At 43.7% G+C, this 14,250-nt stretch overlaps 1 protein-coding gene across 1 annotated transcript in view; it reads right to left on the bottom strand.

Moving 5' to 3' along the window:
• JAZF1 (JAZF zinc finger 1) overlaps positions 1-14,250 on the bottom strand; it is a 296,398-nt gene that overhangs the window by 111,874 nt on the left and 170,274 nt on the right. The gene's annotated exons all lie outside the window — the stretch shown is intronic.

The following is a 14,250-nucleotide window of genomic DNA, read 5'->3' as shown; positions in this document are numbered from 1 at the left end:
CCCACACCCACACACACCCTGTATTCATTTTTGAAAAGAAAAATCCAACACAGCTGTGCCCTCCTTATGGCTCTGGGCTGTCAAAGCCACCAGCAGACCAAGGTGCACACAAAGGCACCTGGGAGAGCCACAGGGCAGACGCTGTAGGTGCCCCCTTGTCTGGCCACCTCCTAGCCCCCGGGGCCTGGGCAGGCAATGGCTCAGGGACACCTGTGGGGTTCTCTTTGTGGGCACAGGCAGGAAAACCAGAATACAGACACATCTCACAGTCTTCTGACTGCCTGCTCTTTCTTATGGTGGTGAAAGAGGGGTTCAGCAGACTCATCCTTTAATTTGTAAAGAGATGGACTACTGCCCTTAGCAGTGTTATTTGTGGACTCACGCTGGCCTAACTACATAGTATCACGTAGCAATCTGGAAAACACATAAATGAAGCAGCAAAAATTTAAAAACAGCATCTCTATCATCATTTTTAGGGATAAACAGTTGAAGGGACACATCAAAGCATTTTATGTGATAAAATCTAAATGCTATTTCTCTCAATGTTTAACTCCTATTATTTCAGCATTTTTATATAGCAAAAATAAGGAGGTAGGGTAGATCAGAAGTAAATTGCTCTAAATACCACTGTACAACCAAACCAAAATGGATTGGTAATCCATGTTGAACAGGAAAACCCAGATACAATTGGAAATTAAATGGAAGACCACTTGAAATTTCTGATTTGCTGTTCTATAAGTTGTAGTTTTTCTATACATAACAGAGTGAGTCCCATAATTCATAGTTCACATAGTAAACTTATTAACAAATGGGAGAGATGACAGCCAGGAAGCTCTGTTATTTTGAAGATGGAAACAAAGAGGCTTGTATCGCGTAGAATTCCATAGCCAGGACCTGATTTTTTGTATCTGGCATCTTTTAGGGGCTATAAATGTTCTGTGTGACTTAGGGGATCGGAAATTGAACAGTTTACAATAGTTTTTCAAGTCTGAATTAAGATTTCTTTGATACAATATTCAAATATGTACATGCCTCTTTAAAATTCTAGAAAATAAGACCTTGCTGCCTTAACGCTAGAGAAGTCTATGCCAAAAACCAGAAATAATTTTTTTTAAGGGTACATGAGCTAAGAGCATAATGTGCCTTTAGGACTAAACACGTTCTGGCTGTGAGTTTTAAAAAATACGGCTGCTGTCTAGCAAACATTAATGCAACACAGAACCAGCTTTTCAGCATACTGCTTTGGCTCAAGAGAACTGTACATCACTAACCTGGTTGGTGCTGAACACGATAGAATGGGCAATAAAAGAAAGAAAGAATGTTTGCATGGGCAAAGCGAAGAACAAATCTAAGCAATGTCCCAGCTTATTTGCTCCAAATGAATCTGCCCCAATAATGAAAATAGAAATCAACTTCGAACCGCCCATGGATTCTCTTTTCTCCTGGAAGTCTGCGTCCAGAGGCATCTGCAGTGGACACACTGCAGAGAGTAAGCCCCATTACGCTCTTCCTCTAGGTTTAAGGGTGAGGACACCACAGCCTTTTCTGTTAACCTTTGTTTGGGCAAAAGGCAAACTTGGGCAGAATCTCATACATACAGAGGTGAACACACAGTTTGCCAAGGTGATAACTGTGCTTTCCGAGAGCTAAACTATTGCTAAACTCTCTCAACTTCAACTAAAAGATGGAGTCGGCTAAGCCAGACACAGCCGAAAAAACATATACACACACACTGCCGAGAAGGCAAAGGACGATTCCAAAAGCCGGATCTAATTTCTGGATTTGGCATTCTGAACCATCTTATTAGAGGAGGGAGGGAGTTGGCAAGAACCAATTGCATGTGGGCCCCACCATCTGTAAATTGCATGGGCCCATGTTGTCACCTAAACCTGCAGGGAAATTGCAAAGATCACAAGGTGGAAGCTGCGGGGAAGACTTCTCTGCAAACCCTGCTCGTTGAACATCACGTTTACAGCCTTAACAACTGTGCAGAGTGGACGGTCATGGGGGAAATGCACCAACGCGCACCAAACAAGGGAGGGAGCCCCCGGGACAGGACTGACACGAGAGCGATGACCAGAGACTAAGTCACCACCTGCCCAGGGCTGAGTGTAAAAGCCTCCTCATTTCTTGTTTGGGTTCATCGGCCTCTGGAGACATGACCTAAAGTACAAGCCAGCATGTCTGGTAATCCCACGTGATCTTCATATCTGATGAAAGAACTCCATGAGCCCTAGCTGGGTAGCTCAGTTGGTTAGAGCACTGTCCTGACTCACCAAGGTTGTGGGTTTGATCCCCAGTCAGGGCACATACAAAATTGACCAACGAATGTATAAATAACTGGAACAAACCAATGTTTCTCTCTCTCTCTCACTCTCTCAAATTAATACATTAAAAAAAACTAGATGACGGTAAATTCTCAGCTATAGGCTTTTAGAGGCAATGTGTAGGGGGCAAGGCAATGGTGTTGGATATTAGGAGACATGGGCCTTGCTCTGGACATGCCTGGATTCTGTGCGGTTTTGAGAAATCAGGGGACATCTTTCCACATCACTACGTGGGTAATCCAGAAGAATGACAGAACAGCGATACACAACCAGAAGATACAGGAGTTCAAATCCCAACACTGTCATTTATACTAGCTGTGTGAACTTGGGCAAGTCACTGTATTTCTCTGATCCTTGTAAAAAGTGAGGTAAGAGCCATCTTTTGTAGTAGAATCATAGCTTAATAGAGAAAATGTGGGATTGCAAAGAAATTAAGATCCTTAGAGTATTTGTGAAAGTTCCTTGTAAAATAAAGAGTTATGATCACATTTTAATTTTTATTACTTGCTTCTGCCGCAACCTGCTCCACAGGGCGTATGACGACAGGTTAAACATGTGAGGTTCTTATGGAAAGTAAGGTAATAGCGTGGGGAGGCATTACGACATACAAGAAAAAGCAAAGGCTTCGCGACTGCACAAATCTGGGTCTGAGCCCACATCTAAGAGCTACTTAATAACTATGACATGTGAGGTGCTCTGAACCTGGCTGGGGTCTGTGGACCAAAGGGGCCCTGGGTAGAATTCAGGAGATCTGGGAGACTAAGGAAAAAGAAACTTACACACCTTTACTTCCGTTGACTTCTAATTAAAATGTAGCCTTACTGTAACTGTGAATATAGGCAGCTACACACAGTATTGTCAAAGTATCTATTACTCTGCACCACTAGAAGTCACAGAATGATTGGAACAGATCTCAAAATATTGTTTGTACTAATTACTTATTTGCAATTATGGAAGCTATTAACCCGGCACCTAATTAAGCTTTCTTATTTAAGGCCTTCATCAAGAGGCTCATGCTATCAAATCATAAATTTGTAATTTTAATATTTTGACAATTGTATTTTAATACAGTTAGTTTCCTTTGTTGTCATATATAATTTAGTTTATGAATTTACAGTGTTTTGGGAACCAGTTCATAGGCTTCACCAGCTTACCAGGGCACTAAAAAAGCTAAGTGCCTCCCCCCGCTCCCCAATTCATTCTCTTAGGTGTGACAGGGTGGTAAGGGCCATGAGGCAGGGTCATTGCCAGATTACAGATGACACAGCCAAGTGCACTGCCCAGAGCCCCGCCCACAGCAGTCGCTCAACTAACAGAATCCAATCTGTGTTGAAAATGATAAAACAATGGAAGTGACTTTCTGTATTACATACTTAACTCTTCCTCAATATCACAACTGCGATAAAATTTAGCTTTGGTCTTTTAAGGATTTAAGGTTAATGCTTTCTTTCAACTTGACTGTCTATTTGTTCAGGCTGGACGGCCTTGTGTGGTTTGGGACGACGTGGCTGTCCCTTTCTAAACCCGGATTGCTGTTGCGCTGTTGCTGGAACGAGCAGCACACAGACCAGAGGTGAGAGTCCACCCTCTGTGGCTGAGGATGAAGAGTTCTTTCTGGGGACCTGGGCTGACCTAGCTGCACTGCTTTAAGCCGATGGGCAAGGTCCTAGCCGTGGTGTCGGAAATGAGAACAAGTTATTTAGAAACTGAAAACAAGAGGCTATTTTAAAGCCTGTGAGCAAAGGGACCTTCAAAGGCAAGACGAGTATTTAGGCTCAGCATAGTGAACCTCAATGTGAGAAAATTAAGTAATGTTTCAACCGAGTCCCAAATCAACGGTCTCAGCAATATGAAAGTACCCTGCAAACGGGAGTGCGTCAGAGCTGCGAAGGGAAGATTCATGGCCTTCTTAATTAACTCCGAGGCGCTGCACAGAAGGGGAGAATGATAAATCAAGTGGCTTACTGCCAGCGATCTGAATTTCCAAATGAAATAAGAGAGGTGTAGCGCCTGGAGTCATTTTGTAAATGTGAACGGTGGGGGTAGAGGGGGATCCCCAAGGTCATCCCTTATGGTAAAATTTGCCACCATACACAGCAGCCCCTGTACCTGTCGGGTGTGAAGAGGCAGAAGTAGAAAGATGTATAAAATACAGAATGGGAGGGCAGCACGACGTACATACGACACTGTGGCCGTTATTCATGCGTTTATTCAAACATCGAACACCTAGGGTGTTCAAGGCACTGCTCTACAAGTTGTGGATACAGCGATGACCAAGATGGCAAGTCCTTGCCCCCATGGAGCTCACATTCTCCGGGGGGGGGGGGGATACAGGCACTCAAGGACAACACGCCCTGTGATCTCAGGTGGTGGTAAGTGCCAAGAAGAACAGCAAAGTAGAGTAAGGGCAAAGAGATGGGTGGACGGGGAACTATTTTAACTGGTGCTCAGGGGAGACCTGCAGTGCAGGTGATGTCTACCCAGACTCCTGAATAAGCTGGGAGAGTGAGCTGAGGGACGCGCTGGTGGGAGGAACGGCATCCCAGCAGCGGGACCAGCAAGGATGAGAACGGGGTCAGGAAGAGCGGGGTGTGCTCAGGGAGCAGGAGCTGTGGCGGGGGCAGGGTGGAGGGATGGCGAGGCCGGCGAGGTGGGGGCGCCTGGTCACAGAAGACTTGCTGGCCATGGTGACGAGTTTTGTGTCAATTCCAACTGTGACAGGAGGCCACTGGCGGGAGACAGAGGCAAGCTGAGATTCCACTAGGGTAGAAACACAAGCAGAGCAGTACTGGCCTATAGAAGAAACAGGGGTCAATCCACATTGCAACACTGCTATTAGTGGCCAAAACAAACACACGCAAATGAACCTGGAAACAGCCTGAATGTCCACCAATTAGTAGTGGAAGGGTTGAAGTATTACATATCCATATCTTGGAATTTTATGTAGCCATTAAAGAATGAGAGCTCTCTCTGATCTAGAGATATTAAGTAAAAAAAACAAAACAGAAGCATGTGTATATTATATATGAATTTGTATATTATATATCTTTCATTCCTCTGTCAATCTCTCACATTTTTATAAAACATGTCAGAACCAACCAAACCCCTCCATCTCCACCTGCTCTGAGGATGAACATCCATGGGTACCCACGGTTATATTGACACTGCAGTGTGACTGCATGAAGCCAGAGGAGAGGGCGTTCGAGGCCACAGAAATGAGAGAGAGGCCCTGGAGCCAGCTTGGAACAAGGGAGAGGAAATGAAGCGAACATGGACAAAAGACCCAGATGAATTCAGAGATGAGAGAGGGGAGCTGAGATTGAACACAGGTATGGGAAGCACTGGAAACAGATACATTTAGCAAGGTTGTCACTTGGGATGAAAGGATTACGGGACAGTGCTGAGGGCCCAGCTGAGACTGGAGAGGCTGTGTCTGTGGAGGGGTGAACCACACTTGTCAGGTGCTTCTCGTGGTGACTCTCGGCCGCCAGCCTGAATAGAGAGACATGCTACCTGAGGCTGAGATTGGAGACGAGGAGGCTGAGGTTGGGGCAAGGGCGTTAATCTAAATTGGTAAATTCAAAGTTAATATCCAGCAACCAGCCTGAATGTGGAGGCAAGGAAGAAGGGGTTAAATCCTAGAGGTCTCAAGGCAGATGTGGCAAAAGATGAGGTGGCCATGGAGACGCTGATGGGCAGGGAAATGTCACGGTTGAAGATATTGAAAGTACAGCAGCTCTTGTTTAGGACAAAGTCCAGTAAGTGGGGTTCTTCAAAGTGGGGAGAAAGGAAGTAGATGTCTAATTCTAGATCGTTGCAGTGTCCCTGGCACCTCTTGACCTGTAATAAGTTTGAGGATTTTGAAAAATAAAATGTAATAATGCAGCTTCGAACTGGATTCAAAGACGCATACAATAAAGATTAGTCATAAATACCGATGGGTGGAGATAAGAAAGACTAAAAACATGACCTGATATTATTTGAGTTGTATAAGCAACCCGTTTTAAAACAGTAACTGTCCTGAGAACAAACTGCAGATGACAAAATAAGTTATACGAGGAGGCCTAACAAGCGAGTCCTATGGCCCAGCTCTGCCAAGACTCCCCCCACTCCTACCATGTGTTTTACGCCAGCAGCACAAGCTCATTGTTAGAACAAGCTAAAATGTCACGGAAGGGCTCTTTCCGGCTTCCCGGTATCCGTTGAGTGTACATGGTTTTTACAGAACACAGTGAGCAAGCCAAATCAGGGTAGAGATATTACAAGGAGAATCTGGCAGGCAGCCATCTCGGCTTTGTTTCAACTGATTCCATAAAAACGCAGGCTAAGAAAATGGTAGCGCGACGCCTGGTGTTGGAGATCTAACGGCGTGCGGCACGAGGCACCAAGTCTGGGGCCGAGGCACCAAGGGGGGGAAGAGAAACGCATGTCTTGTCCTGCAGTAAACATGGCTGCTCTCTGAAGGCCACAGACAGGTGGTTTCATGGAAAAAACAAAAATCAAAAAAAAAACCAAAAAAAACCCAACACTGCCTTTAGATTAAAAAAAAAAATCAAATGCTTCAGGCTTGTTTGTATAAAATAAAAGGCCAGTGAACACTTGTCTGATTGCAGCATTTTTTATGCTGTACAAGGCTATGACAGATTATAATCTGGCAAAATGAGTCCATCTGAAGAGTGAGAGTTTGGGAAAATTGGGTGAGGCTTTGGAGTGAGAATAAAAGTGGGAAAGAGGAAGAAGGCGTTCATTCAGCAGTTCACACTCTGGTAGGAGGATTAAAAAAAAAAAAAAAAAAAAAAAAGCATCCAGACTGATTTTATCTTCATTCGAAACAACCTCTTCTTTAGTACACTCTTCCTTTAAGTTCTTGAACACATTTATAATGACTTCTGTACAGTCTTTGTTTCCTAAATGTAACATCTGGGCCATCTTAGGGGAGGGTCTCTACTGACTTTTTTCCCCCCCTCCTTGTATAAGGGCTAGGCTTTCCTCTGTTTTTCATGTCTAGTAATTTTTTACTGTATATTAGACATCGTGTTATCTGATTCATTCCTATGAAGACTAGTTATTTGGAACTAGCAGATAGTTCGATTTCAGGGTGAACTTGTGTAGGCCTAGGTTTAGATTTTATTAGGTCCAGTCTGTGGAAAGCCCAAAGTGTTTCCCAAGACCTTCTAACTTGTCAGAATTCACCTCCAATCTCTGTCTCCCCTGAAGATCTTATGGGACCTTAGGTGTTGTAGGGCGTCTCTGGAGCTGGCCACACACTCTAGGACAAAGTCGTTGTTTCTAATTAAGGTCTTTCTGGTATCTCGGCTGGACGATTAGGGTGCTGACAAGTTGTTTCCATGCTGGCTGAGCTGGAATGCAGTGTCTACCAGCACCACTCGACCTCTGGTCTCACTGTTTCATCCTCACCCCTGTTGCCACTGCTCCTTGGTAAGAATCCGAGAATTACCCTGAACAGGTGCAGCCCACCCTCAGCCAGGGACTCATGAAGACCCCCATCCAAACTTCTATGGCTCCTGGCTGCACAGGTGCCTCAGCCCTAGCTCCTCTGCGCTACAGACTCCAGTAACTTCAGTTGCCCCAACTCTGACCGGCCTGTCCTCAGCTGGGTGCGGCTGCCACGCTTGGGCTCTCCTCGCTCACTCTACTGCAATAGGACACAGTCCTCAGAGAGTGAGCCAGGAGATCACAGGACTCGCCTCCTAAGTTTGTCTTGGGGAATCACAGTCTGGTACCGCCTACCGTCCTGAGCCCGAAAACCACTATCTCATACATCTGTCCAGTCGTTTATGGTGGAAGAACTAGTTATGGCCATCCGTTAGTATATTTTCATGCTAAATTCCATATAAATGCTGACTAAAAGTTGTATAACGTTTCATTTTCATCACACAAGTCTCTCAATGCACATGGATAGTAGAAGCCCCTGGTTCCTCACAGAAGTGTCGCTAAACTCAATCATTTATTCCCTTTCACACATGTCTACACTCATTCAATAAATATTTATTGAGACCACTATGTGTCAAACACTGTTCTGGGGGCTGGGGACACAGTTGTGGGAGACAGGAAATGTCTCTGCCTCATGGAATTTACTCCCTAGTGGGAGCTGTTCTGGCCCTGCTCCAAAGCAATGCTTCCTTTGCAGTTGTTGTTCCTCTAAGTATCGAGTTGGTGGAGAACAGGGTGATTTGGCATAAGCAGAATGTAGAGAGAAAAAAAAAACACAACTCTTACTTATATAACACTATGTCACAGGCACTGCTATATGTGCTTTCCAGTCACTAACTAATTTAATACAAGAAACTATTATTATTAGAGAAAGGAGAGGCTGAGAGAATGCCAGCTTGCTCACATAGCTGATGAACAGCAGAGACAAGACCCAGAGCTCAGCAGTCTCGCTTCTGAGGCCATACTCTGAACCCTACATGGCCCTCTTTCTCAGAGAGAGAAGAGGAAGTTGCGGGTGGGGAATGGGATAAAGAGCAACAGTTTTCTAAGAGGGGGGAAACCCTTTCTTAAAAAAGAAAAAAAAAAAAAAACACCCAAAACCAGAAAACAGAAGCCAGCCAAGTGTCTGGGCAAGTTGTGAGAAGTAAATAGATCATTATTAAAAGAGGCCACCCCCCCAAAAGAAGTGGACTGAGTCAGCAGATAAGGGGACAATTTTGTCCTCCCTCTCTCCAGCAGACCATGAGAAAAAAAGATAGCATTCTGCATTTGAATCAGAAAAAGAATAGAAAGCTGTCCTGAATAAAAGGCTTCCAGGTTCCTTGGGAACTTGAGGATGTGGGCAGAAATGATAATTCTAGCAATGGACCAACTGGTATGCACAGAACTAGTGCCATCAGATGCTTCAAGATGTGCTTGGGGGCTCAGGTACCCCTGAGAATTACGTTATCCCTCTCGGAGACATAAAATGCACATCTGCGTAGGAGATGATGATATATCCTGTGGTAAAGAAATCCATTCTATTTAACTCAGGATTTCCCAAACTTAATCGACCAAAGAACCCTCCTGTGATTAGCTCAGGGGTGGGGTGTGTGTGTGTGAGAGAGACAGACAGACAGACAGACTGGTGAACACCCCTTGGGATTACTGTTCTATGAAACCCATTTTATAATTTGCTAATTTTAAATAGCAAACATCACGCTAAGTAAAAAAAAAACATTTTTAGGTGGTCAAACCTAACTGCTACTGTGCTGAGTAGTGAAGGGAATTTGAGTAGAGCTGTAGTTTAGGTACAAAATATTAAAATTTGGGGAGGTAGTAAGTGACAAGGATTGAGTGCAAGAAGGTACCAGTTTGTGCCTAGGCATGGTATTCCTTTACAACATACAAAAATGATACACATTTAAAAAATTAATTTGGAAACTTCAATTTATATGACTTTAATAAAAACTTTGTAGAGAATATAGTATAATTAATAGCCATGGCCATGCATGTTGTTATATCTTTAAATTATCTCAGTTATCCATTTCTGGGGCATCGCAAGTTAATAATAAGCTATTTTGTCACCTCAAGGCAACTCCTGAGCTACACTGTAATAACCTAAAGGAAATATCCAGATGTAACCTAGGGCTTCTCATCAACCTTTTTATGGAGACTCAGCTGACTTCACTCTGCAGCTCACCTATCACCAGCCTGCTAGGTGAGACGTGGTGGAGGGTGGCTTCCTGGGTGCTCACGGTGCTCCACCCTTTCCTTCCTCCTGATCTAACATGCCACGGTGTCCTGTCCCACTGCAGCCACAGCCTGCTGAGCTAGGAGGTGCCCCGCACACGTTTCCTTGGGCAATGTATCATTTGAGTTACTGGTCACCTCTCATGACATTTTTAGCTTCTACTGTCTCACACTTTCATTTTACTAGGTTGCTACCCTCCACTTATCTACAGCATAGTAATTACTCCTATTTTTGTCTGTGGTCCCTCTGCCTAGCTGTCCTACTCTATTTTTCCAACATTAGTTTTCCAAATTCCCCTCTTATTTTTCTGAACTAGTACTTTACTCTCTGATATCCCCACAAGTCAGGCTGTGCAGTGATCAGGAACACAGATTCTGGACCCTAACTGGGCAGATTTGAACCTAGTACTTCCTTGGTGTACCACCCAGGGAAGTAGGGCAAGTTAGTTAACTTGCAGAAGTCTCGACTTCTGCACCTGTAAACTGGAGATCTTCACAGTACCTCCTTCATGTGGTTATTGTGAAGAGTAAGTTAAATAGCAATGTAAAAAATGCTTAGCATAGAACACAAGGCAAAAAAAAGTGTTATTTTTGCTCTTTCTAGTGTTATTCTTTCTATGTTCTTTCATTCAAAATCTTCTAGCTTTTTTTTCTTGCCCTTTATACTTTGTTTTCCAGGTGAATAAATATTATACAGACTAAGCAATTAAAGTTCCCATTACATAGACCTGTTGGTGTTCCTCATGCCAGAGAATTACTAGAACTCCCTATCCTTAAAATTTATATCTTTCTTCTGCAGAACTGTTCCCACAAACTCCACTAATTCATTCAGTCTCATTAAACTATTTCTATTTAAAAATTTTCTTGGGTATTGTAACAGACCTATTTTTAAAGGAATTAAAGGTTTGTTAAACACATTACGTTCAGAAGAGTGAAGCAACATTAAATAGATATAAATAAAGGCTACAATTTCTACTCAATTCTTTTCTTTTTATAAGCCAAAAAGCTAGCTCGATTTTAAGGATCCTAACCTTGTTGATTTCAGTCAGTGTTATTGCCAAAGAAAGTTTCATTTCAATCTTGAGACGCCCAAAAGTACATTAGAGTTGGACAAATAGATATACGAGCAGAGAAATATTAATTCTTTTCCTGCCTTCACTGCTCAGCAAAGTCAGACTTTATTTTCCCCTGAGGTTTAAGAAAAAAGATCTTTCATATGTTCTTTATTTTTTTACAGTACTCTCTTCTGCTGTAGCCAGGATATTGCTGCTGCCAAGCTGACTCTTCCACGTTACCTAACCCGTATTAGCCTTCAGTCTCTTCTTGAAGCCGTACTGGCTTCATGTGACTTCCAGTGTTTCCCTTCTGTAGCTAAGGCCCCTAAGACGCCGTTAGCATATTTTCCCTAAGGCCAGACTTGGCTTCATCCTTGCTCTGCCCTCTTTCCTTTACTAGGCGTTTATTTACCATCTACAAACCAATATCCAGAGTGTCTACCATGCGTTAAGTACTATTTTATGAATGTGGCACTGTCCAGAAAGGGATCCCAGGTGAGAGGCATTGTCAGTAACCTGGGCAACCTTCCATACACAGTCCCTCCCTTCACCTAAAAATCACCAGGAAACGTGTCGATCCTCCACATGTATCTGCCCCTCAGAGCCGGGATGCGACGTCATAAATTCTGTTTTCTGAGGCCTCTTAAAAACGATGTATCCAGTTCAAGAGGAGTCTTCTCCAGGTCCAAATTAGTTTATAGCAAACACAGAACATGGAGGAACCTGCCAAATGACACCATGAGGACATAACCAAAGGAAAACCCAGAAGCTGGGAGCATTTTCTGGGCCACCTGGCCCATCTCTTGAACGGTCCCTGTCAATAAGAAGGACCACGCCAGAACAGAAGAACCGAGGGGCAAAACCGAGGCGCAATGTGACATTCGGGGTTGGACACGCACGAGACGAACAACTGTACAGGATTTGTTTAGATCATCTGGGAAGATCTAATATGGTCTGGGTTACACATACATTCGATCCAGGTGCATTGATATGTTAAAGCAGAAATCAACGACTAAAGAGTAGGTTACAGAACAGTATGCCAGCTTTGGGTTAAAAATTACTTAAAAACAACATAAAAAATATGTGTTAAAGTGTTACCAGCAGTGACACCTGGGGGGTGGGAATGAGATGTTTTAATTTAAAGAAAAATTTTTTGTTTGATTATACTAATTTTCTACAATGTCTGTAAGGCTGTAACAATAAAATATTATTCTTAAAAAATGACTCATTTTCTCCCAGAAGACTCATCCAAGCAATTTCACATCCATTGATTATGGCAATTCTAGGGTTTAGGCGTATCCCACCGCACTGTTTATGCTACACTATCACACTCGATTCAAGTTCTCTGGGGGGGGTGGGGTGTGTGTGTGTGTGGCTCTTATCTCTATTTGACTTCTTCTGTAGTTCCAAATCACACTTGGCAGAATATTTCTTTCTTTGGTGAGTATAAAACCTGTGTAATTAATAGACCGCGGCTGCCCACATGGCTGACAAATACGAGCTGCAAGAGCAAATGTGAAAACCTCACAGGCCCAATTAGAATAAGGCTGAGTATCACCTGAACTTGTACATATCCAGGTAACTTTTTATCTAAACCACAGCTGCCACACTATTAAAAAGTCCTACTCAATACCACAACTGATCTATAAGCCTATTCATCCTATTCCTCAGCACTAGCAGGCTAATTAACGTTTACATAATTCTATGTACAAAAAATTTTCAAAACCCATGCTAATTCATCACTGGAAATAACAAAGGTTTTGTGAGCAGTCCAAACACATACTTCTTTATTCACATCTGATGTGATTTAGAAGGTGTTCTAACTTTAAACATCTCAAAAATTATGGGTAATGGTAAACTACAGGTATTTTCTCTCACTTCCAGGGAAGGCTGATAAGCAGGAAATCCAAAGGAGATATGCAAATACATGTTTATGTTAATGAATCCTTTTAAAAACCAGGATTCATACAGGAACTTGAAACAGCACAGGCAACTCTAATTCAAAGCTCTCTTAGACAAGGCTGAAGTATGTTTTCTTCTAACAAGGCATTAAAATGAAACAATCCAGATAATCCATTCCCAGCTTTCTACTTCAGACACTGAACCTCAGCTCTGATGCCAACAGACTAAAAACACTCTTCGTTGTGCACAAAAATGGGACGGCCAATAGAAGTTCACGCACTGAATTACAAGCAGAGAATTTTTTGTTCTCATTAAAAACTAGCTTTGCCTTGCTCTCTCTCTTCAGGCGTGTGTGCTTTCTTAACGCAAGTTGATTTCAGGTTCCCTCCGGAAATCACTGTCTCCAGTATTTGAGTTGGCTGAGACACCAAGTCCTCTTCAGACCTGACAGGTCAAGTTCTGACTGTTCCCTAAGCTTGTGCTCACATGTCACTTTCAGTAAAAACTCACGTCACTCTACACAGATGGGTCAGGTGCTGAGAATGTTTTTACTAAAAGATGAGCTGCTACTTTGGAGAGCAGAATGAATAAAATGCCATTGGTCAGGTCAAGGTAGGATAAAGCAGAGGTCCCCAACCCCCGGGCGGAGGGCTGAGCTGTTACCAGTCTGTGGCCTGTTAGGAACAGGGCCGCATAGCAGGAGGTGAGCGTGGGTGGGCAAGCTCTGCCTCGTGTCTACTCACCCCGACCCTGGTCCATGGAAAAACTGTTTTCCACGAAACCGGTCCCTGGTGCCAAAAAGGGTTGGGGACCTCTGGGATAAAGTATACAGAACAAAATGGCATCACTCATGTCAACCAAGATGGCTGCCAGTCAGCCAAGACACTTTGGTTCAAGAAGGAAACTACCTAAGTCATGCCTGGCAGGTTGGAGTGTTCAGGATACCTGCACACGTGACCTGAACAGACACGTCTGTAGAGGTGGAGTACCCCAGGATAAGCCCATCTGAAATTCCCTGAGGTATCAGGGGTCCCAAAACACTTATGAAGAGACCCAGAGAGGTAGAATGCAGGACCCTCAAAAGGGTGTAAACTGAGGTTGGTTCAGACCGCTGCAGAGAGAGCTGAGCACCACACCATGATCTCCTGACTGTCGTGCCGCTGGAGGCTCTGCCCCACAGCCAACCCGGCTCCAGAGACGGACCTTGTAAAAGACGCTTGCCGGCTGCCCTGCCTACTGTACTGTCTCCTGGACCTGTAGACTGAGACTCTGGGACTTGG

This window comes from Desmodus rotundus, chromosome 6 (assembly GCF_022682495.2).
Source record: "Desmodus rotundus isolate HL8 chromosome 6, HLdesRot8A.1, whole genome shotgun sequence".
NCBI classification, from domain to species: Eukaryota; Metazoa; Chordata; class Mammalia; order Chiroptera; family Phyllostomidae; genus Desmodus; species Desmodus rotundus.
Note: the sequence above shows the minus strand (reverse complement) of the source record. Positions and strands in the feature narration are given on the sequence as shown.